Genomic DNA, 25,480 nt, shown 5'->3' with positions numbered 1-25,480 from the left:
CTACATCCATGGGAGAACTCTTCTGTCAAGCTAGCTGCCGCCTCTCAAGGAGATGAATTACCTACGCCGGTGGGAAAAGCCCTCCCACCGGCGTAGGTAGCATCTTCACTGAAGCTCTACAGCAGTGTAGCTGTACTGTTGTAGCATTTTAAGTGTAGACAAGCCCATACCTTCAGCCTTATCAGTCTCTTCTGATACATAAATTCAAGACCTCTATCTTATATGCCTGCTCTTGATATTTTCTATCACAATCCACATCTTAGAGAGATGGTGACCAAAATCAGAAAGAGTAACATGTGTCTGTCCCTTCAGACAAACTCAAGCATTGATGTTTTCTTTAACTGCTATTAGCACATAACAAAGCTATTTTCATTAAGCCATCTCCAATAGCTTTCCACAGAAGAACCTGAAAGTTCAGATGCCATTAGCATATGTGAAGTGTTTTAAGTGTGCTTTACCTTACATTTATCCAAAATTGATTGGTCATTTTGGACTAAGTCTATACTAGGAAAAAAGCTGTACTTTTAATGTGTTAAAATCCTATTGTAGACAGGGCAATTGCAGTTCTAACATGTTAGGGTTTACATGTACCAGTGAACACAAGTTAAAACAACAACTTGCCTTGTCTACTCTAGGATTTTCACTAACGTTAAAAACACACATTTTCGCCTAGAGAGGACAAAGCCTTGGCATTGGGAGTTTCTCACAATCCTCCATAAAATGTTACCAACCAAAACAACTATATCACTGGCAAATAGCTAACATACTATCCCCTTTCTTCTCCAAATCTTTTTGTTCTGTCTCGTCAAGATTGATACTTCCACATTTTACATTTTGTATGTTAAACCTACAGAAGGTTTTTAACTTCATAGCAGACAAAAACAGTAAATATGAGTTTAAGTGTTATGTTTAAAGGTCATTATCCCTGCACAATTTTCTCCTTTTCTGTCTCTGTACCCCCACCTCTCTTCAAATCTCCAGATCTCTGTTGAATCATTGGTTCCCCGCACCGGAAGAGACTCCTATAGAAATTATAGACAAAAATAATGCTCCTTAGAGTGCTTGTGCATAGCAGTATTTTCCTCTAGCCACTGGCAGCATGTGAAACTGACAAAGACAACTTGATCCTTGTTAGTTTCAAGCAACTGCCAGACCCACTACATGGAAAGCACTATTGTGTGTGAGCACAGCCAAGACATACCTAGTTATCAATGCTGCATGACTCTCCAACTTGTCTAGCTAAGAGGTATTTGGGAGATGGGATGCAAGAAAATCCAGGATTTCCATAATGTACCTCCAAATAGCCAGGATTGTAAACATCTGTAATATAACCATAAATGGGTTTCCATGACAGCCCACTCTCAGCACCCAAGGAACAAAACCACATGCAGATACCACAGTGATGGATTGGGTATAAGAAATTAGATGGAATTATGAACTGTTGTGCAAATATAATTATGAACGTGTTTTAAGTATGTATTTATGCAGGTGCCATTACAATGACACTGGTGTCAACCTATTAATTTCTCTCTTCATTTATATTAAAACATACGATTAGCACAGGAATTATATATAAAATGTAGCTCAATAAGATGAGTCAAATGTACAGGAATGTCATGCCTACATCTTATCTATCATCACAGAAATGTAGGACTGGGTGGGACCTTGAAAGGTCATCTCGTCCAGTCCCCTGCACTGAGGCAGGACTAAGTATTATCTAATTTTATCTCTTAAGGTTTCACACAGTAGAGAACAAGAATTAGCTGCAATTTAGTAGACACCTGAAATGGACTTCATTTATAACAGATGTGATAGAAAAGCAAAAAGATCAACAATATTACATTTGATCACAGCTCTAAAAAGAACATGACACTAAAAGACAACTGTTTCGCATTTACAGCCTAGAGCCGAACAATAGACAAAAACCATAAGTCAGAGAGGCAAGAGAAAGGAGATGGGGGAAGGGAGTTGATAACCACAGCACACTCAGTATTATTGAAGGAATGTTTCTTGGATCAACTGTAATGATGTCATGTTACATCTTTTAAAAAGCATCAGATTCTTACAAAAAGGACATTGTTGTTCAAAAGCAACTGCTGCAATCCCACAATGCTCTTTCCCTTACATCTGTTAATCAGTGGAGTCTAGGCTTGGACAAACCTGCCAATATGGACAAAAGTCACATGTCCCCTTCATAGTGCATCTGAGAAAGAGAGAGAGAATGAGAACCCTAGATACACAGAGCTGAGAGGGATTACAGGGTTGTCCCCCTCAAACTAGCCACTATTCTCATTCTTGGCATGATTTTTGAGTATGCCTGTGAAATGTCATCAACAGGCAGGGCTTTTTACCAGTGCTGAAACTCCCTCCAGGCTGACAGCTTATACAGAAGTGGTGTGAGACTCCTTCGCTGCCTTACTTCACATAGTAAATGGCAAATTAAAGTGGGTCCAGCAAAAACGTCATGTCTATTAACCTATTTCAAATACCTTAAAAGAAATTTTCTTCCTTTATTCTCAAAAAGTTTGCCTATCCTGAATCTTGAACATAATTACTACTTTTTATTTAAAGTACATATAATATATATATAAAAATAAACAAAAAAACTCATTTTAGTGCAACAGTTACAAATTTATACATGATGTTATGCCTATCCTTGTGTAAGGTTCAAATGAACAAGCATTGCCAAGACATACTAATGCAATTTCCACCCATTAAATAACTTTACATCTTCTTGCTGTCTTTTGCTTTTTTGTACAATGAAATATTTCTATTTAAAAAAAATTATAACGTTAATTTCCCTTTGTCTTTTTCTGAAGCAGGAAGTCACAACACACATCAAGATTCAGCAAGTTTACCAGTTCAAACACTCTACCCCCCAGGGTGGAGACATTTAAATCAGCAATTTAATTCATGATTTAAACCACCAAGTGGAAAGCCTAAATTTAAATAACTGATTTTAATCAAATTTTCCATTTCTGTTTCAGTCTTTTTCTAAAGAAAGGTGCATTCTCGTTGGTTGATATAATCATTAAAACATGGCAAAGAGTCCTGTGGCACCTTATAGACTAACAGACATATTGGAGCATAAGCTTTTGTGGGTGAATACCCACTTCATCGGATGCATGTAGTGGAAATTTCCAGAGGCAGGTATAAATATGCAAGCAAGAATCAGGCTAGGGATAACGAGGTTAGTTCAATCAGGGAGGATGAGACCCTCTTCTAGCAGTTGAGGTGTGAACACCAAGGGAGGAACATTAAAACATGTTACTTTACAACTAAATAGAGCCTTTACACAAGACTTGGTACAACTGTTTGCTACCTACGAGGTACACTATAACTATATACATTTACTTAAGCAATTATATAGCTTAATATTTTCAGATTCTTATTAATTGTACAATTTCAGTATGTTAAAAAATGGTGAATAAAATATTGCTTATTTCCTAGAGAAATAACTTTTTGCTCATGATTTGTGTCAAGCTGCATTAGGATAGTAATTGGAATTAAACACATAAAACAGTATATAAAATGTATTTTCATTAATCAAAACAAGCCCTTAATACAGTACATGACCTAGAGTGCCATATTTATAAAGCTCAAATTCAAAGGTTAGATGTTTTCCCCTGATTCTGTCTTTACATAGAAAAGCAGCTTTTACCTCAAGGTTTTAGATAGAGGCTCATGGATTCTACATATTTATTTAAAAACGTTTAAAGAGATTAGAACAAGTTTAGGCTGCAACATACTGTATATTAAATTCAGATTTCATTTTAAACAGATTTATTTTTATAAAGAAAAAAATATAATTTAAATAAAATTAGAAAAATCCAATTTAAATAAAAAATAAATATTTTTATCCACCTTGTTACCCCCTTTCTTATAACAAAGATGCTTTAATTTTTGGGAGAGGTGGGAGTCGGAAGGAGGAAAGGAGATTTCAGAGAGAGGGTGGAAAATGTGTATGCATTATTTTATTAATAATGCAAATATATCATCGTGCAAAATAAGAGATCAAAACTAAATTGCACTGAAAACTGAAGGATTCAATTCTTATGAATTTTGGTACAACAATTGCTATGGTTGTATTCTCTTCATATGAAGTCACTCAAACCTCTCAATACCATTGGTATTTGAAGGCAATTATTCTTATTTTATCTGCTGATTCTGATTTATCTAAATCCTGCTGTGCCCAACATATACCACAGCACTTTAATTTTCAAATTTAGGGTCATGCTGCATGCAATCTACTTTTTGCTCCAGCGCAGCACCTCTGCACTAGAGCAGCTACATTGGTGCATAAAACCCAAATTGTACGGTATGCCTCATTGGTGATCATCCACATCTAAGAAAAGATATTATATAAAATATTAATGACGACTGGAATGTAATTTAATTTGACAATTCCACTCAATCAGAGAGTTACTCCAAAAAGTTGATACAATTAAAAAAAAATTATATTCTAATCAAACCGGAGAAGGATCACGGTAGTATAAATTCTGACCAACTCCTTTTACACATACTAGTCTGCACTGTGTTTATTTTACTGGGTACTAGTAATGTCACTGAAACTGATTACAGGCCAAAATATTTTATCAAATTACTTTCACATGATCAATTAGTAGAAATTGCACGAATACACCCATGAAAGTCCTTGTGTACATAAAATTTTATGCTGCTATAATTATGTTTATTGTATACATACACACCCGTCAGAACCACTGACATCATGAACTTGCAAAATGAGAAAGGGGAAAAAAACCACGTTTGGAAGACCTGTTCTCTTTTGTGTTTTCTGCCTGCCTGTTACCCATGTCATCCCTTGCTAAAACAAGACCCCACCCCATGACTAAGATCCAGTGGGATACTTAAAGGCAGTACAAACAAAGCTCTGCATCCTCAACTGTCATATGCGAAGTGTAGATTTAAGCCCTGTCTTATGTAGGCCTTACAACAAAGTTTAAGGACTACCGCAGCAGGGCAGTTAAAATTCACTCGTAATGCCTGTATAGACAGAGCACAGTAAATCCATGGTACGCCCACACCTTGAATACTGGGTGTGGTTCCAGTCATCTCACCTCAAAAAAGATATATTAGAATTGTAAAACATACAGAGAAGGGCAATGAAAACAATGAGGAGTATGGAATAGATTCCATGTGAGGAGAGATTAAAAAGTCTGGGACTATTCATCTTAGAAAAGAGATGGCTAAGGAGAGATATGGTAGAGGTCTACAAAATCATAAATGGTATGAAGAAAGTTTAAGTGTTATTTCTCCCTTTACATAACACAAGAACTAGGGTTCACCCAATCAAATTAATAGGCACCAGATTTAAAACAAACATAAGGAAGTACTTCTTCACACAATGCACAGTCAACCTGTGGAACTCATTGCCATGGGATGTTGTGAAGGCCAAAAGTATAACTGAGTTAAAATAAGAATTAGGTAAGTCCATGGAGGATAGGTCCATCCAGGTCTATTCACCAGGATTGTATGGGTTACAATCCCATGATCCATGACCTCCAACTGCCAAAAGCTGGGACTGGATGATAGGGGATGGATCACTTGAAATTGCCTTGTTCTGTTCATTCCATCTGACACAGGCCACTGTCAGAAGACAAGGAAACTGGGCTAGATGGACCATTGGTCTGACCCAGTCTGGCCGTTCTTATCTGACACTACAGTAAAATGCATCTGTGCCACCCACATATCCTGGGTAATTATTTGCAATATCTTCAAAGTATTAAACGTAATAAACACACGTATTGGGAACAGACTATATTTAGAATTCACCGTAGAAGCCTGTTAATTACATTAGCTGAGATTTCCACATATGTACAGTGATCAACTTTCAGAATCTCACCCAGACTAAAGCCAGTGAGAAGCAAAGACCATTAGAATTTATGAGACTGTGCCAAGTATTACTGCATCAAAGGAACAACCTTAGCTCCAGAAGGCTATTCAAAAGGCTATAAAGAGTAAAACTCTCAGATTAGTATGCAGGCTTGTGTGTAAATCAGATTAGTAGAGGTACAATGCAGCACACATTCTCCCATAGATTTAACTTCAAAGAATTAACAAATTCAATTTTAAAAATAGGTATTTGTTAAATTCTGGTGACCATAACTCATACAAGCTGAGGCACACATCAGACTTGTGTGTTGTAAAATAGTTTACCATGCTCTGTCACTTCCCATTTCATTAGGTATCAAACACAGCACACAACATGAGGAAGCTGGACGGACACGATGCCTAATGATGACCGCCGGGATGATCAGCTGAAGATTCCGCCATCACTAAGTTCAAACAAGTCATTTGTGACTTTGGAGTTGGTTTTGGTTTTAGATAAGTTATTGCCACCCTACACACTATAAAATACCCTTAACATGGGCTACGTCTACACTATGAGCCAGGGGTATGATTCCCAGCTTGCACAGACGTACTTGTGCTCACTTTCATCTGAGCTAGCACATTAAAAATTGCAGGGAAGCCACAGTACCACAGGCAGCAGCAGCGACGGCACTGCCATGCCTTGTCCTACGGTGGCTACCCCACTAATTTTAACGTGCTAGCTGAAACGGGAGATAGCATGAGTACAGCTACCGGAGCTGGGAATCACACCCCTAGCTCATAGCGTAGTCAAAGCCAGAATCAAATCTATGAAAACTGATCTTTAGTGGCAGGTATTGGATGCCTTACCACGGCTAAATATACTGCTCACCGACCACACTTAAAAATGAATTCAAGTCGCTAGTCATTGTCGTTAAAAAAAATTGAGCTATTTCTGCTAACATTAAAAAGTAAACAGTCCAACAAACAAAACAAAAAAACAAAATACACCACATTGGCCTTTGAAACTGCTGCCCACCCACAGCTCCATTTGGAAATTGGTATTTAGGGTTTTTACAGCATCTAATCCACATATAGCGTCAACAATTACTAAAGTAAAAGCATAAAACAGATGAAGAATGAGTTTCATCATACAACTGTCGGAAAAGGGCTTTTGTTTCTTGCATATGGGTCAGTTCCAAGGAGCATATGAAGCAGATAGTAAATTATATTCTCAACGCACGACTCGCATTTCCCTGAATGGTTTCCAGTTGACAGTGAAAATTACCACCACTATCATAAAGACAATAAACTGGAACTACTGAAACCACTGACGTTTTACAAATGTTTCTTTTATTTTCATGTACGCCTGAAGCTAGAGTGAGAAAAAGAATGCTTAAAATACAAACTGATATGTCATAATATCTATCCATTTTAAATTGGAGATTTAAGGCCTGACCCACAAGTATAATTTAAAAAAAAATGAACAAACTAATAATTCCCCTTTCAGTGCTTTATATCTTTTGGCTATTTATTGATAGATTCTGAAAATGAACATACAATGCAGTAGTTACATATATAAAACAGACAAGAAAATTAAGATAAAAGATTTAAATTATAGAATGCAAGTTGCTTTTAGTACATAAGTGTGGAGCAGTCGATGTTTCATTTACTTCTAGAAAGGTACTTGAGAATTCATATTCCTCCATGCTACCACAAAGACACCAACTATTTTAACAGCACAAGCTTTATAACTTATGTCAAACATCTATAGAAGATTTTTCCCAACATGGTGTCTAACCATGTAGCTCAAGCATGTTTCCTTTTTATCAAGGTTGATGCATCAAGGTAGAAATGGTAACATCTACTTACATTACTGATATTAAAAAACCTCAACTCCAATCTTGAAAAGCAAGATCACAACATACGGAAAGAAGAGTCAAACAGCATATCTGCATACAGATAGAAGAGGAAAAATCATAAATGCCTATTTCAAAATTTACTTTCTTCAATTAGTAAGGTTCATACATTTCCCGATTTCCAAGGTTTCCTGATTGACTGCTGCTCTACAGCACATACATGTGACCAATACACATCATCTAGCTATCTAGAGACGAAAGACTGACTTTTCGTTCCTTACAGTTAGAAGATGGAGCACAAATACTGAGGTATATTTCTTGAACTACCTAGTTTCATCTTGAAATGTTTTGTTTTTACTGGTATACAAGCATCCAAGGTATGCCATAGCTTTTCTGATGGGCATGATGGCTTGTAACACAAGAACTGCCATGCTACATCCTGTGATTTATGGGACATGGAGTTGACCTTAGGGAGAAATTCCAGGATGATCCCAAGAACTATTTTGTCCATAAGAAAAATGCTGAAGTTGTGTTCTATGGGCAGAGTTCCTAATTCTGATATTTGTCTGGTTATAGACTGTTGACATAACCGCTATAAAAACCCCACTTGACAGAAAGGTAATAAAGAGAAACCTCCCTCAGAAGTTCTAAAGGACGTACCACAATGATATTGAGCACCAATCTGACGTCCCAAGGTGGAGTCCTCCTGTGTAGTTGTTGAAGATGTATGAGTAAGGATTCCTGAAGAAATTCAGTGCCTGCATATACACATTCTTCCCTCTGCACACTCCCAGCACACTGAGTAGTGTTGATGTGCATACCTTCAATTTCAGTGCCTTTAAACCCACAGTGAAATTGTCCTGAAGGAACTCTAGAACTGTACATGATGTTTTTGCTGATCTTGGTGTAACTCTGCTCTCTAAAGCAGCATTTAAAATTTTACCAAGATAATATATTTACTCAATTGATAAAACTTATCTGGAAATGGAAAGAGTAGAGGTTACCTGGCCAAATAGCCCTCCTCCTTTAGTTGCTCCCTGTCAAATGGCAGGCAGCTGGCTAGTCTGCTGCACTCAGGTTGCACAAAGGGGTCTTTGGGGCAGTCAGGAAATCCTTTTTACGTGGCACACACAACAGTGGTTCTAGTGTCACGTTTACTAGATCCAAAATTCAGGGTCTCTGCAATCAGCGTGATGCCAGCAGAATGAAAGTCCTCTCCTTTCTGACTTTCTGTGCAGTCCAGGGCAGAATCAGGTACAGCAGGAACACATAAAAGCTCTGGATATGTGCCAAAGCACTCCTCAATGTAGGCTCCTGCTCATAAGGTCCATACTTAGCCTGCTTTGACAATCTACTGTTGGGTTGTTTTTCCCTTTGATGTACATTGCCCAGGTGAACAGGTTATTCTCCTTGCTCAGCAATAGTATCTGGCCCGCTCCTTGCATAGCAAGTGACCTGGCTTCCATCTCCATGCTCAATTACATCATGGCACATATGTGGATGTCTGTCATTGAATGTAAGAACATCTTCAGGTCTTGCAGGATGGCTTTCAGTTTTAGGCAGTTAACATAGCGTCTTCTCTTTGTTAGACCATATGCCTTGGTCTATTCCTAAAGTATTGCTGAAGTGTGCTCTGCCACCCCCTAAACCGGGATATGTTACCTTTGTTTTGTCTAGTTCTGAGATTTGGAGATCCTTCCAGCATCTGTTGTTCATCATCCACGACTGATGTGATATGGACACTTCTGAAAGGATCTTGATTGGAAGCGATAAGTCCAGGGGACACAACAGGAGAAAAAAATCTAAAAAGGCACTATGTGGAATTTAGCCCCTGTGGTACTTATGTACAGAAGACATGGGAGGAACTGGATTGGACGTTCTGAAGGAATACTGAAATCACTACATGGATTTCATTAACTTCCGCTTTCACTCCTTAGAAATTAATACTTAGTGTCAAACTGTACCCCACATGAATAACTTTAAATAGCTATGAACTAATGGTTCTCTCAGTTTATCTCAAAGCTATACTGGTACTTCCCTGGTACTTGTATGACTGGTAGGGTGTCCACTGGGGCCTTGCATCTGGATGGGGGCCAGAGCAGAAGGTCATCAAAGAAGATGCAGATAAGAACTGTTTCCTAGTTGAGAGCGGCTAGTAAAACCTCCAAGACCTATATAAACACCCTAGGTAAGGATCTGTACTGGAAATGGTGCCAATTATCAGCAAAACAAATTGCCATGAGATTAGTTTGACCTCAATTGTATGCAAGGTCTTGGAACAAATTTTGAAAGATAAAGTAGTTAAGGACATGGAGGTGAATGGTAATTCAGATAAAATACAACATGGTTTTACAAAAGGTAGATCATGCCAGACCAACCTGATCTCCTTCTTTGAGAAGATAACTGATTTTTTAGACAAAGGAAATTCATCAGGTTTAATCTACCTGGATTTCAATAAGGCATTTGATACAGTTCCATATGGGAAAGTATTAGTTAAATTGGAGAGGACGACGATTAATGTGAGAAATGAAAGATGGATAAGGAACTGATGAAAGGGGAGACTACAGCGGGTCATAATGAAAAGTGAACTGTCAGGCTGCAGGGAAGTTACTAGTGGAGTTCCTCACGGATCAGTCTTGGGACCAATTTTATTTAACATTTTTATTACTGACTTTGACACAAAAAGTGAGTGCACGCTAATAAACTTTCGCAAAAAGAAAAGGAGTACTTGTGGCACCTTAGAGACTAACCAATTTATTTAAGCATAAGCTTTCAAGAGCTACAGCTCACTTCATCGGATGCATTCAGTGGAAAAAAAAATGTATCCGATGAAGTGAGCTGTAGCTCTTGAAAGCTTATGCTCAAATAAATTGGTTAGTCTCTAAGGTGCCACAAGTACTCCTTTTCTTTTTGCGAATACAGACTAACACGGCTGCTACTCTGAAACCTAATAAACTTTGTGGATGACACAAAGTTAGGAGGTATTGCCAATATGAAGGAGGACTGGAATATCATACAAGAAGATCTGGATGACCTTGTAAACTGGAGTAATAGAAATGGGATGAAATGTAATAGTGCAAAATCACGCATTTAGGGACTAACAACAAGAATTTTTGCTTTTAGCTGGGGACTTATCAGTTGAAAGTGACAGAGGAGGAGACTTGGGTGTATTGGTTGATCAAACCTGTGATCTCTGCACCTGTTCCAGGTTGAATGCATCTTTCTTAAACATGGGAGACCAATTAAATGGTGGATTTTCTGTAACTTGAAGTCTTTAAACCATGATTTGAGGACTTCAGTAACTCAGCCAGAGGTTAGGGGTCTATTATAGAAGTGGGTGGGCAAAGTTCTGTGGCCTGCAATTGCAGCAGATCAGACTAGATGATCACGATAATCCCTGCTGATCTTAAAGTCCATGAGTCTATGAGCAGATAAGGATGTGGAATGGTGTTTACAGTCAAAAGGAAGTCCCCATAAGATACGGATCCCTCTTCCATTTTGATTTTCAGAGAAACTTCAAGTACTTCAGATCCAGAACTGCTCTTTTCCCTCCCAAACTCCTGGGGAGTAGGAAAACAATGGAGTATACGTACTGCCCTCTCTCTAAGTCAGGATCACCCCTATTGCCAAAGTCTAAAGAAGATGGACTACAGTAAGGCTACGTTTTAGTCATGGGTATGTTTAGTAAAAGTTATGGACAGGTCATGGGCAGTATACAAAAATTCATGGCCCGTGACCTGTTCATGAAAATACCAGGGACTAAAACTTTGAGGGGGGGGCTGAGCTGTCCAGGGGCACGCGGGTGCTGGGGCCCGCAGGTGCACAGCCCAGGACTCCCACTAGTGCTGGGGGTAGGGAGCTTTGGCAGGCTCCCTACCTGGCTCCATGCCTCCACCCCACCCCCCAGCAGCAGCAGAGTTTGGGTGTGGGAGGGGGCAGGGGCACGGGATGGGGTGAGGCGGGCTCTGGGCGGCGTTTACCTAGGTGGCTCCCCAGAAGCGGTAACATCCCTCTTGCTCAGCTGCTAGGCAGAGGCATGGCCAGGCAGCTCTGCACCCTGCCTCTGCCCAGAGCGCTGGCTTTGCAGCTCCCATTCGCCGGGAGACAAGACAAGACAAGAGGTAAATAACCTGCATCAAGGGGGTCAAGAGTTCTCAACCCCTCTCTGTCTGAGGGTCCCAGGCTGTGACAAGATTAACACAGTACTGAGGGTCCCTCTACCTCTTCAAAGGGTCCAGGTGGCAGAGGCTCTTCAGCAGCTTTCCTGGTAAGCAGCCACTGCTCTGTAGGGCTAGAGAGCTCTGTGTTCAAGCTCTGCTTCCCTTCAAGCACCGCCCTGCACCAGGCTTGGATTCTCTTTTTTAAGGAGCCACCCCTCTGCAGGCTGACTGTGCCCAGAGGAGCTTTTTAACACCTTCCTGACTGGAGTGAGCATCTGTCCTACCACAGCCAGGCTGAACAAACAGTGTCAGCGTGGAAGGGCAAGCAGGGGAGGGGAATATGGACAAGTTTTACTTTCAAATCGGATGCTCTGAACAATATTCTGCAGCGTACCAATAATTCTAAGGAGAAGAATCTTTTGCATCCAAACTCTCCAATGGCTAGAGTCTTGAAGCCCAATAGAACAACTTATAATTAGGGAATACAGTTCTCAGGGCAGCTGTAAGACCCAGTCTTCTACAATACTTCAGGTCATACCAGTCAAACCTACAAAATCATTCAGATGACTTTAAAGGGCAGTAAACGTCACATTTTTTTCAGCAAGCAATCAAGTCTTAGAACTAGCATCTTCCCAATCAAATTGACAAAACAAAAGTATGATGAGCTTATGAGAACTTCTTACAAGGTCTGTTCTAATTTTAGAAATGACCAGGGGACAATTGTGTCTGTGCTAATTAGTGAGAGAGAAAGATATTTACAGATTCTTTTGTAGGGCAGCAAGGTAATAAGAAGTCCTGAAGAGCAGTTGTCTTGCCCAATGAAAAGGCTTCAGGTTTAGTGAAATTAATTTTACAATCAGAGAGACACCATTCAACACTTGGAGACAAGATGAACCCACGTGCCATGGTTAGTTGGGTTTAAGGAGACATAAGCAGCATATAGTGATATCTTACGACATCTCCATTCAACTCTGACTAGAGAAAAATACGATAGACAATTTGAGCCAACAATGGCTTACAGATAGGAACCAAGATCCATGGTCAAAATGGAATACAAAGGTCTCAGGTATATCCCAAATAGGGGCTAAAAGAGGATAGATTGGTGCCTTAGTTTTTAATGGCACTCCAACTAGTCCTATATTTAGACAGACCTTGATTTCCAAGCCACTCTGGCCTACAGTTGCCAACTACTTACCCCTTGCTACATAAAAAGTTTACTAATCTGATCCTTTTATAGCCACTCCCAATCAACTACAGCCAATCCCCTGTGGCTGCTTTTTTCTTCTAACACTTTTATATTCACATCTCCTTTGATCATAAGTTGTAAGAATTCCAGTATATTAGCAGGTTTTACTGCCAGCTTCCTTGTCAAGAAAAGGATACCAACTGCACAATGCTGAGGTGGATCAAAGAGACAGCTCAGTCTAATAAAACAGTAATAATGGACAACCTAACTCCTGGCATATAAACTGGTCAAATGTCAGTGGGATTATAAACCAAGAGAAACATTTTCTTGACACCTTAAACAATTGCTTCCTGGAACAGCTAATGTCTGAGTACACAATAGGGCTGGCTGTTCCTGACCTAGTATTAAGTAATATAGGCTCAAAAAGTAACTATCCTTTGAGCTACTATACAGTAGGGTCCACAATATAATGAAGTTATGTGCCCTTGTGGAAGGAATAATACCAAAACTACCACTGAGACACGAACATTTAGAAAGGGGAATTTAAATAGAAAAAGTTAATCAAAAAGATCCTGCATTCGGAAGTGAGAAAATTAACAACCTTAAACTGAGCATGAAAGCTAGTTAAGCCTAAACCATAACAGTCAAAGAAGGTATGCAAACTCCAGCCAAAAGCCTAGACAGGAGGGAACACACACAAAAAAGAGTCTGGTTAAATGGCAAAGCTCAAGAGATCATTCAAGCCGAAGAGGTATTCAGAAAATGGAAATCCAACCCAAGCAAAGCTAATAAAAAGGAACATAAACTACAGTAGGAAAAAGATAAAACAGATATTAGGAAAGCTAAGAGGGAATTTGAAGATCAAATAGAGACTTAAAAACAAATATGAAATTATTTAAGTAGAAAGCCTGCAGAAGAAGTCAGGTTATCCCCTGGACTACCAGATAGAAAAACAGTAATTAGGGAAGATAAGGGTATTAAAGAGAATCTAAATTATTTCTGTGCCTCAATCTTCACCACCAAGAAAGATATTTAACCCAGACCTACTCTTTTTAGGTAACAAAGATGAGGTTCTGTCACGGACTGGTATGTCAAAAGAGATGGTGCTGGAATATGTTCATACATTAAAAAGAAGCAAGTTGCCATGACCAGGCAAGTTCATGTCCAAAAATTCCAAAGGAACTTAACAATGAAGTGGCTACACTGCTAACAAAAATATGCAGTCTTTCATTAAAATTAGCTACAGCACAAGAGGATTAGATAGAAGTAAATGGTCACTGGTAATCTTCACAAAAATGCTAAGGGTGATCCAGTAATACAGACCAGTAAGTTTTACAACTATCGATTGAAGCAATCATTATAAAAATAGAACGATAAAGTAACTAGATAGTTATGATGAGCTAGGGACAAACCAGCATGGCTTCTATAGAGGAAAACAAGATCTCTCGAGTCTACTAGGATTTTTTGAGCATGTCAACAAAATAGCAGGAAAAGAAGAAACAACTAAAAGTTTATTTGGCCATTCAAGGCGGCTTTGACAAACTCTTTACAAGACACTATTATGAAAGTTAAATAATCATTGGACTGAAAAGTCAAGTACTGTCATGGATTAGACACCTCCTAAAAGACAAATCAAAGAGTACGACTACTTGATTAATTTTCAACAGAAGGAAAGATTTACAGTGATGATCCAAGCCCCTGTGATGATACTGTACAATATATATATTAGTTATCTGGAAAAGGGAATGAAGAATGAGCTGACAGTTTGCACGTGACAAAATTATTCAGGTTAGTTATGTCTACAGGCAACTGTTGAAGAACTTAAGAGGAACCTACAAAAGCTAGACAAGTGGACAGCAAAATGACAGACGAAGTTCAATGTTGAAAAACGCAAAGTAATCAACACTGGACGGAATAATATGTGCTAGTACATATAGCTGAATTCTAAATTAACTTTAACTCTCACGAAAAAGACTGCAGACACCACAAAAAGCAAACAAGATGTTACAATGTACAAGGAATGGGTTCGAAAAATAATACTGAAAATATTATAATGCAATTATATAAATCTATGGTACATTCACACCTGGGGAGACAAAGTATTGGGACTGCTACATTTAGAGAGAAGATATTTTACAGGTAAAAAATAGTAGTATTAACAAAAAAGTAAATCGGGGTCCTACTTACCCTCTCAGACTTCCAGAACAAGGGAATATGCAGTAAAATTGAAAGCAGCAAATTTAAAATCAATACAAATAATTTTAAAAAACAGTACAGAATTAAACTGCAGAACTCACTGACACAGGGTATCAAGGCCAAGATTAGTAAGAGTAACAAAAAAGGATTAGATATTTATATGGATGAGAACATCCACTGACAGATTAAACAAGATTTTTTCATGGTGGTTCTGGGACCTTCTCTGAAGCATCTGGTACTCAGAGATAGGATGTAGGACTAGATGGACCATGGGTCTAATTTGGGACAGCAATTTCTATGATCACTAATCTCTTAGTGATCTCAAACAAACATCCTTTCCAATTTCCTTGGCTACGAAAAAATAGTTAACATAGCACTTTATAAGAAACAGTAAATGCCAGTTTCTAAGAAAAAGCCTACTGAAAGACGGCACAGAAATTATAACATATTTTACTACTTGCTAGTCATGTAGCTATTTGAAATCTGTTTCACTATTGTACAAATATGGAAGAAGCTGTTGAGAACAGACTGTTCAGTGAAAGGCCAATTTCTCCATTACAAAGAATGACCCATCTAAAGACCTGAAAGTGCTTTCCCATTGGAAAGTGGATAGTAGGAGGACTTGTGCCAGGGGAGGTGTCTGCTGTATATGCTTCTGTCTTAAAGAAGGTGGATCCGTGAATGGCAGGACATACTTCTACATCACAAGCAAGGACATATGTACTGTTTACATACAACAAGTTTAAAAAGAAGATTTTGTCTGTTGTATCAGATCATCAGTGTCCATAAGTGGAATATTTTGAACATTTATAGTTTCACACATTTCTACAACACAGCAACAGTCCTCCTCAGCTATGAACCCTCCAAAGAAAAAGTCGTTAGTCCACCTCAAATTGAGTATTTATCCCTCCTATCCCCCACATGACTGAACAGAACAAGTTGTTATCCCACTTGTGGGAAGAGGGTGAGTCAAAAACAAACCCTGTCTTTGTTCTTCTTTTTGTCTAGTGGAAGACACACATCCCTAGTGAGGTTTACAAGGGCTGGATTCTCTGCGTTTGTTTTATAAAGTAGTTTTCAGGAAACCTCAAGATGGTAACAAATATTCAATTTTATTGTAGTTTCAACTACGCTAATTTTATTTGGTCGGATGAAAAAACGTCTTTATGCCAACCAGAACACCCAGCAACTGAGGAGGCCAGTGGTTTACGATCAGAACTTATCCCTGTTAGGCACCTGAGGTACAAGCAGCAAGTGACCAGCAATAGAGAGGGAGAAACTTATTAATACTTATTTCAAAACCATCAAGAATTACTGGAAGGTAGCAGATATCCTAATCTTATACATGTGCTTGCTAACAATCAAGAACAAACACAAAGAAACTAAGACTGTATGGAGGTGGCGGTAGCATACGAACTTTTAAGGCATGCCTGTATGGAGAAAAGAGGTTATGTTTTAAAATGTATTAACAACATATTTTAACTGAGGTGACTTATAAAAAGGAGTTTGCACCTCGTGTAGACAAGTACCAGGCAAACCAGGTACACAAATGTGTTAGCAACAGTCAAGCCTGGGGCTCATCTTAAGGTTGACTGTGATCAGTTAACATGTTTCTGAACATCACTTTCCCTATCCATGCTTCCTGCAAGTTCCTGGTTTTAAAAAATGTGTAAATTAAACCATATTAGCTAACATGTTAATAAGGGGGGTTACAATGTAACTCAACCAATTTATTACATGCTAACAGTAATGTGCCTTGTGTACCCTAGACTTAAAACATGCTATTAATGCATGTATTAGCTAACACGTGCTAATGTCATACTTTAAAATCCTTGTGTAGATGGAGCCTTTTACGCCAATACCCACTTAATGTGAATATAAAATTCATGCTAATGAGATGTGCTGCAATACTGCACCAGACAAAAGAAATTTTTGGCTGCTTTTACACTTTTGGAAATTTGGTGCACATACCCCTAACTCTAAGGATGAAGCTTTGTAATAAGTTTCAGCCTTGAGGAAATTTTTACACTAATGTTATAAACTCATAGGAACAAAAGCTCTGTTGTAGTAGTTTTGGAAACACTTTAGTATGAAGAGTGGACATCCTGGTATGATAGAACACTAGATCAAGTGTGAAATTGCCATGATGACTTGTTTCCTCAAATTCCCCTCACTTACAGGTTTGTGTTTTATTAAGCTACAGCTGTTATCATTTCTTCCTGAATTTTTGCTCTCTCTCTCTCTGGTACTTATATACCCCCACATATATATATACCCCCCATTACTGTAGTGTCTCAATGTTTTTCTGCATTCTCATATATATTGATTTCTATTGCAACACAGAATAACAAAGTATACAGTGATCACTTACTATTTTTATTACAAATATTTGCACTGTAAAAATGATAAAAAAACAGTATATTTCAATTCACCTCATACAAGTACTGTAGTGCAATCTCCATTGTGAAAGCGTAACTTACAAATGTAGATTTTTTTGCTACATAACTGCACTCAGACACAAAACAATGTAAAACTTTAGAGCCTACAAGTCCACACAGTCCTACTTCTTGTTCAGCCAATCGCTAAGACAAACAAGTTTGTTTACATTTACAGGAGATAATGCTGCCTACTTCTTATTTACAATGTCACCTGAAAGTGAGAACAGGCGTTCCCATGGCACTTTTGTAGCCGGCATTGTAAGGTATTTACATGCCCAATATGCTAAACATTCGTATGTCCCTTCATGCTTTAGCCACCATTCTGGAGGACATGCTTCCACGCTGATGATGATCGTTAAAAAATAGTGCGTTAATTAAATGTGTGACTGAACTCCTTGGGGGTGAATTGATTGCCCTCTGCTCTGTTTTACCTGCATTCTGCCATATATTTCATGGTATAGCAGTCTCGGATGATGACCCAGCACATGTTGTTTGATTTACAAACACTGTCACTGCAGATCTGACAAAACACCAAGAAGGTATCAATGTGAGATTTCTAAAAATAGCTACAGCACTCGACCCAAGGTTTAAGAATCGGAAGTGCCTTCCAAAATCTGGAAGGGACAAGGTGTGGCAGCAGCTTTCAGAAGTCTTAAAAGAGCAACATTCCGATGTGGAAATTACAGAACTCGAACCACCACCAAAAAAAAAAAAAATCAAAAAAAATCAGCCTTCTGCTGGTGGCATCTGAGTCAGATGATGAAAATGAACATGGTTCGCTCCACTCTGCTTTGGATTGTTATCGAGCAGAACCCGTCATCAGCTTGGATGAATATCCCCTGGAATGGTGGATGAAGCATGAAGGGACATATGAATCTTTAGCACATCTGGCATGTAAATATCTTGCGATGTCAGTTACAACAGTGCCATGCAAATCGGCAGCATTATCTCCTGCAAATGTAACCAATCTTGTTTGTCCAAGTGATTGGCTGAACTAGGACCGAGTGGACTTGTAGGCTCTAAAGTTTTACATTGTTTTATATTTGAACGCAGTTATTTTTCTGTATATAGTTCAACATTTGTAAGTTCAACTTTCATGATAAAGAGATTGCACAACAGTACTTGTATTAGGTGAATTGAAATATACTATTTCTTTTGTTTTTTACAGTGCAAATATTTGTATTCAAAAATAAACAGAGTGAGCACTGTACACTTTGTATTCTGTGTTGTAACTGAAATCAATATATTGGAAAATGTAGAAAACATCCAAAATAAATGGTATTCTATTATTGTTTAACAGTGCGATTAATCGTGCTATTAATCACGATTATTTTTTTTAATCGCTTGACAGCCCTATTATATTTAAAAATCTGAAGTCTGAATATCACAATGATGGGCAAATTACATGGGGGTAAGAAACATCAATGAAAGTCAAAATTATGATCAAAACTTGCAGGTTCTTTTTATAGCAAAACCTGCAAGTACTTATAAAACTAAAGAGTAAAATTACTTTCAGTGCAATATACTCGGTAAATATATCATCTCTTCTTGCAGAAGGTTCACTAAAATACTAATCAAATCAGAGACTTTTGCATGTCAGTGCTTCACTTCCTCTCAACTAAGAAGATAGTTTAAGATAATTTATCACAGCACATTCAAAAATAACACAAATGAATGCATCAACTGTGGTTTTTTAAAGTGTGTTGCAGGTTTTCAGTGACAAAATTATCTAGCCTTTTTCTTATTTTGGTATATTAATCCTTATCCTGCAAATATGGAACAAAAGATGAAGGTCTCAATCTACACTAGAGGGATTTGTTTGGGGAAAAAAAAAGTTTAAACACAATGTCCACTAAAACAGGTACTAGTACACTTTAAAGTTCCAGTGTGGATAGGCCAAAGATGTGTTGAAAACATTTTCAAAAATTATTTTCTTTTACACGGATTCTTCAAATTGTAAGAACCTGGTTGGAAGGAACTGTGTCCTACACAAGTGTACATAGATCTTTTGTCTGGCATAAATTTATAAAGGAAGCACTTAAGTTACCCTAACACACACAACCAATTTTTACAGGATTTTAAGTTAGAAAAAGGTAATTCCAGCTAAGATAGAAACACAACTGTCCTGAATTTCTATTACCTTTGCCACAAGGCAATGGTAAGACATTCCTGTCTTCCAATAGCACACCCCAGGAGCCCTTGTATTTCACATGCTCTTTTTGTACACAAGACCTGGTGAACAGAATCTCTCAGTCCAGTAGATCTCTGGCCCCATACGCAAGAAAATGAAGTAAATGAACATCAGTAACTACCTCTTCTCCCACCACTCAGCTGGTATGAAAAGTATTTCACGGATAGGATAGATGGGACAAACAGTTTTCATCACCTTTAAAGAAAGCTTGACTGAGTCCTTGTGGAATGTGCTCTCAATCAGCCTTTCTATATATGCTGAAAACAGTGCTGTCATGTCTATACTAGCGTTTAAACTGTTTTCAAAGCCAGCTTTTGGTACAGGTGGAGGAAGCAGTGTTGATAAGCACTGTCAGAAGTAGGTCATTTCTCTTGCGTAGCCACGGCCTTGGAGTGATATATTAACAGAACATGTTGCATAGGAAATAGCTATTGCTACCTTCCAGCACAACCATTATTTTAGCTATCACAGATGTGGTTAAAGCTGATGGATGTGCTAATCACCCTTCTTTCAGACTAAATGAACGGAGCAAGTAAGCCCATTTATGGAATAAAGTAGCTGGAAAGAATAGAAGCTGCCACCCAAGGCAATCGACCATATGGCAAAGTCTGAACAGAACGATGTTACGTGGTCTGAGGAGTTTCCCTAGATTGATTGCAAACACAGAAGCTAGGGGATTGTTTCTGGAGAGAGAGAGAACGCAACAAAAAAAGCCAGCACACAGTGAGAGAAACAAGTGAAAGTGGTCATGAGAGAGAGCAGAAGGACAGAATTTCTTGGAGCAGAGGACTTGATGGAGGGGCAGACTTGGAAACTGTAAGCAAGGAAACTAACTGCTGCTGTTTGTTTCTATTGTGTTCAGGGAAACAGGACTTTGTGGACATTCTTTGCAAACAAACAGGACTGCTTCAAAGAAATACTTGACTTGTATCATTAATTTTTTTCCTAACAGTCACAACCTGGCAAGGCACCAAACATTGGCTAATCGTTCAGGCCAGAAAGGGCAATATATCACCCTTCCCTTAGGTCAGGCGTGGCCAACCTGTGGCTCCGGAGCCACATGCAGCTCTTCAGAAGTTAATATGTGGCTCCTTGTATAGGCACAAACTCTGGGGCTGGAGCTACAGGTGCCAATTTTCCAGTGGACCAGGCAGCGTTCAAATGCTCAACCCCTGGCTCTGCCACAGGCCCTGCCCCCATTCCCTCCCTTCCCACCCCCTCCTTATAGCCTGCCATGCCCTCGCTCCCCGCCCTCCCAGAGTCTCCTGTACGCCACAAAACAGCTGATCAGGAGGTGCAGGGAGGGAGGGGAAGGTGCTGATCGGCTGGGCTGCTGATGTATTCCTGTGGCTCTTTGGCCATGTACATTGGTAAATTCTGGCTCCTTCTCAGGCTCAGGTTGGCCATCCCTGCCTTATATCCTCCAGTTTCCCTGCACTGCCTAGCACAGCTTCCCTGTGTGTAAAGGGGAAAGAATGCATGCAAAGTGGGATGCTTTACTATTAATAGCTTCCTTACCATCCATCCAGTCTGTCTGTCCGGGTATTTCTATGGCCTCCTCACCAGGGTATTTGAACATCTACCATAATTACCATCAAGACCTTCTGGTTGCCACCGCAAGCTGAACCTAAATTTTGTGGCACTCTGATGTGGAAGGCAGGAAATTCTGCAGCAACTTCATTTAAATTCTAAAATTTGAGGGTTTTCTTGAATTAAATATAAAAATAAAACAATCAGGACGGTATCCTGGGGTTAGTCATCGATACTAAATTCAGTTTTTCTGCTGCTCCCAAATTTTTACATTTCAATCAGCCATAGATTTTTATATTGGCTCTGCATGACTGCATCAGAGAAGTTATCGTCATGGGAAGCCCAAGAAAGTTCTGGCAGCTGGGGCTTTTGGCAGCTGAGACGGAGTAGGAGGCAATTTGGGATTATGGGATGTAAAAAATAATTGTATGTATGCTAAATAATCAGCAGTGACATAACTAATGCAGATATGCAAATTGCCAGCTTTCCATTTCAGAGTCCATATCCCACTGATATGGACGGAAACGATCAGACTTCTCAGAGCTATTGTTTCAAGTTGTCCACAGATTCAGGAAGACAGTTCTGCATTGGCTAAATACTAAAACATGAACCAGCTGTTTTTTCACAAGCATAAGGAGCAGAGTTCCTTTTATTTTATTTTTTTAATTAAAGATGAGATTGTGATGCATAGTTCTGCAGAAAAAGGTAGATTCCACACCAAATTTTATGGCCTTGGGATCACAGAGTATTCTACAGGTCCCTGACTAATAGTCTCTTTGATTACTAAGGACACAAATCCTGCAGACTCTTAAGCATGTAGATATCTCTACTCACATGACTAGTCCAATTTAATTCTGATACAGAACTTCTCATGACAGTAAAATTGCACATTTGAGCAAACGTATGCAGGACTGGGACCTAATTTAGCAGAAGACAAGAGTTTGAAATACAGGCAAATTAAATGTTGACTAAGTAGAATGCAACATTTTAACTACAAAACACCTTTACTATGACAATATATTTTATTTATGAAAGCAGATGACATTCTGAGAATAAGACAAATTTTAGTAAGAGCTTAGACCAGGGACGGGCAAACTTTTTGGCCTGCGGGTTTCCAAATTGTATGGAGGCTGTCTTTCCACAAACAGCCGGGCATGGCTCAGCCCCCGCCTCCTAGCCAACGCCCCCCCTCGCCCCTTCAGGAATCCTGACCCATTCAACCCCCCCCATCCCCTGATGCCCCCCCCCCCAGGACTCCTGCCCCATCCACCACCCCCTGCTCCCTGTCCCCTCACCACCCACGGACCCCCCACCACTGACTTCTCCTGGCCGCCCCATCCAACTCCCCCTCTCATTCCTGACTTGCCCCCCGGGACCCCTGCCCCATCCAACCCCCCTCTCCTTCCTGACTGCCCCCCGGGACCCCTGCCCCATCCAACCCCCCTCTCCTTCCTGACTGCCCCCCGGGACCCCTGCCCCATCCAACCCCCCTCTCCTTCCTGACTGCCCCCCGGGACCCCTGCCCCAACCAACCCTGTTCCCCGCCCTCTATCCACACCCCCACCCCCTGCCCACCACCCACAACTCCCCTGCCCTCTATCCAACCTCCCCTCCCCCACTCCCTGTCCCCTTACTGCGCTGCCTGGAGCGCTAGTGGCTGGCAGCACTACAGCTGTGCCGCCCAGAGCACCGGCTCTGCACCTGCGCTGCCGGGCCACCCAGAGCATTGCGCCGGCAGCGCAGCATGCTGAGGCTGCGGGGGAGGGGCTGGGGGCGAGCCTCCCAAGCCAAGAGCCGAGGGGCCAGGCAGGAAGGTGGGGGAGTAGCACTGTATGTAAGGGAGCAGTATGACTGCTCAGAGCTCCGGTACGGAACTGCAGAAAAACCTGAGTGTCTCTGGATTAAGTTTAGAAGTGTGAGCAACAAGAGTGATGTAGTGGTGGGAGTCTGCTATAGACCACCGGACCAGGGGGATGAGGTGGATGAGGCTTTCTTCCGGCAGCTCGCGGAAGCTACTAGATCGCATGCCCTGGTTCTCATGGGTGACTTTAATTTTCCTGATATCTGCTGGGAGAGCAATACAGCGGTGCATAGACAATCCAGGAAGTTTTTGGAAAGCTAGGGGACAATTTCCTGGTGCAAGTGCTAGAGGAGCCAACTAGGGGGGGAGCTTTTCTTGACCTGCTGCTCACAAACCGGGAAGAATTAGTGGGGGAAGCAAAAGTGGATGGGAATCTGGGAGGCAGTGACCATGAGTTGGTTGAGTTCAGGATCCTGACACAGGGAAGAAAGGTAAGCAGCAGGATACGGACCCTGGACTTCAGGAAAGCAGACTTCGACTCCCTCAGGGAATGGATGGGTAGGATCCCCTGGGGGACTAACTTGAAGGGGAAAGGAGTCCAGGAGAGCTGCCTGTATTTCAAAGAATCCCTGTTGAGGTTACAGGGACAAACCATCCCGATGTGTCGAAAGAATAGTAAATATGGCAGGCGACCAGCTTGGCTTAATGGTGAAGTCCTAGCGGATCTTAAACATAAAAAAGAAGCTTACAAGAAGTGGAAGGTTGGACATATGACCAGGGAAGAGTATAAAAATATTGCTCGGGCATGTAGGAATGAAATCAGGAGGGCCAAATTGCACCTGGAGCCGCAGCTAGCGAGAGATGTCAAGAGTAACAAGAAGGGTTTCTTCAGGTATGTTTGCAACAAGAAGAAAGCCAAGGAAAGTGTGGACCCCTTAATGAATGAGGGAGGCAACCTAGTGACAGAGGATGTGGAAAAAGCTAATGTACTCAATGCTTTTTTTGCCTCTGTCTTCATTAACAAGGTCAGCTCCCAGACTGCTGCGCTGGGCATCACAAGATGGGGAAGAGATGGCCAGCCCTCTGTGGAGAAAGAGGTGGTTAGGGACTATTTAGAAAAGCTGGACGTGCACAAGTCCATGGGGCCGGACAAGTTGCATCCGAGAGTGCTAAAGGAATTGGCGGCTGTGATTGCAGAGCCATTGGCCATTATCTTTGAAAACTCGTGGCGAATGGGGGAAGTACCGGATGACTGGAAAAAGGCTAATGTAGTGCCAATCTTTAAAAAAGGGAAGGAGGAGGATCCTGGGAACTACAGGCCAGTCAGCCTCACTTCAGTCCCTGGAAAGATCATGGAGCAGGTCCTCAAAGAATCAATCCTGAAGCACTTACATGAGAGGAAAGTGATCAGGAACAGTCAGCATGGATTCACCAAGGGAAGGTCATGCCTGACTAATCTAATCACCTTCTATGATGAGATTACTGGTTCTGTGGATGAAGGGAAAGCAGTGGATGTATTGTTTCTTGACTTTAGCAAAGCTTTAGACACGGTTTCCCACAGTATTCTTGTCAGCAAGTTAAAGAAGTATGGGCTAGATGAATGCACTATAAGGTGGGTAGAAAGTTGGCTAGATTGTCGGGCTCAGCGGGTAGTGATCAATGGCTCCATGGCTACTTGGCAGCCAGTGTCAAGTGGAGTGCCCCAGGGGTCAGTCCTGGGGCCGGTTTTGTTCAATATCTTCATAAATGATCTGGAGGATGGTGTGGATTGCACTCTCAGCAAATTTGCGGATGATACTAAACTGGGAGGAGTGGTAGATACGCTGGAGGGCAGGGATAGGATACAGAGGGACCTAGACAAATTAGAGGATTGGGCCAAAAGAAATCTGATGAGGTTCAATAAGGATAAGTGCAGGGTCCTGCACTTAGGACAGAAGAACCCAATGCACAGCTACAGACTAGGGATCGAATGGCTAGGCAGCAGTTCTGCAGAAAAGGACCTAGGGGTGACAGTGGACGAGAAGCTGGATATGAGCCAGCAGTGTGCCCTTGTTGCCAAGAAGGCCAATGGCATTTTGGGATGTATAAGTAAGGGCATAGAGAGCAGACCGAGGGACGTGATCGTCCCCCTCTATTCGACATTGGTGAGGCCTCTTCTGGAGTACTGTGTCCAGTTTTGGGCCCCACACTACAAGAAGGATGCGGATAAATTGGAGAGAGTCCAGCGAAGGGCAACAAAAATGATTAGGGGTCTGGAACACATGACTTATGAGGAGAGGCTGAGGGAACT

At 40.5% G+C, this 25,480-nt stretch overlaps 1 protein-coding gene across 7 annotated transcripts in view; it reads right to left on the bottom strand.

The window, feature by feature from the left end:
* TAOK1 (TAO kinase 1) overlaps window positions 1-25,480 on the bottom strand; it is a 144,991-nt gene that overhangs the window by 62,589 nt on the left and 56,922 nt on the right. The window contains exon 1 of one of the 7 annotated variants that reach the window (XM_073315975.1): window positions 1,202-1,320. The exons of 5 other annotated variants lie outside the window; for them this stretch is intronic. The gene's annotated coding sequence lies outside the window, so the exon portion shown is untranslated. Of the gene's footprint in view, window positions 1-963; window positions 1,172-1,201; window positions 1,321-25,480 lie in introns of those variants that run through there. One more of the 7 variants, XM_073315980.1, reaches the window with a different exon arrangement.

This window comes from Lepidochelys kempii, chromosome 17 (genome assembly GCF_965140285.1).
Source record: "Lepidochelys kempii isolate rLepKem1 chromosome 17, rLepKem1.hap1, whole genome shotgun sequence".
Taxonomy (NCBI): domain Eukaryota; kingdom Metazoa; phylum Chordata; order Testudines; family Cheloniidae; genus Lepidochelys; species Lepidochelys kempii.
The sequence above is the reverse complement of the archived record's forward strand: the minus strand, read 5'-3'. Positions and strand labels throughout refer to the sequence as shown.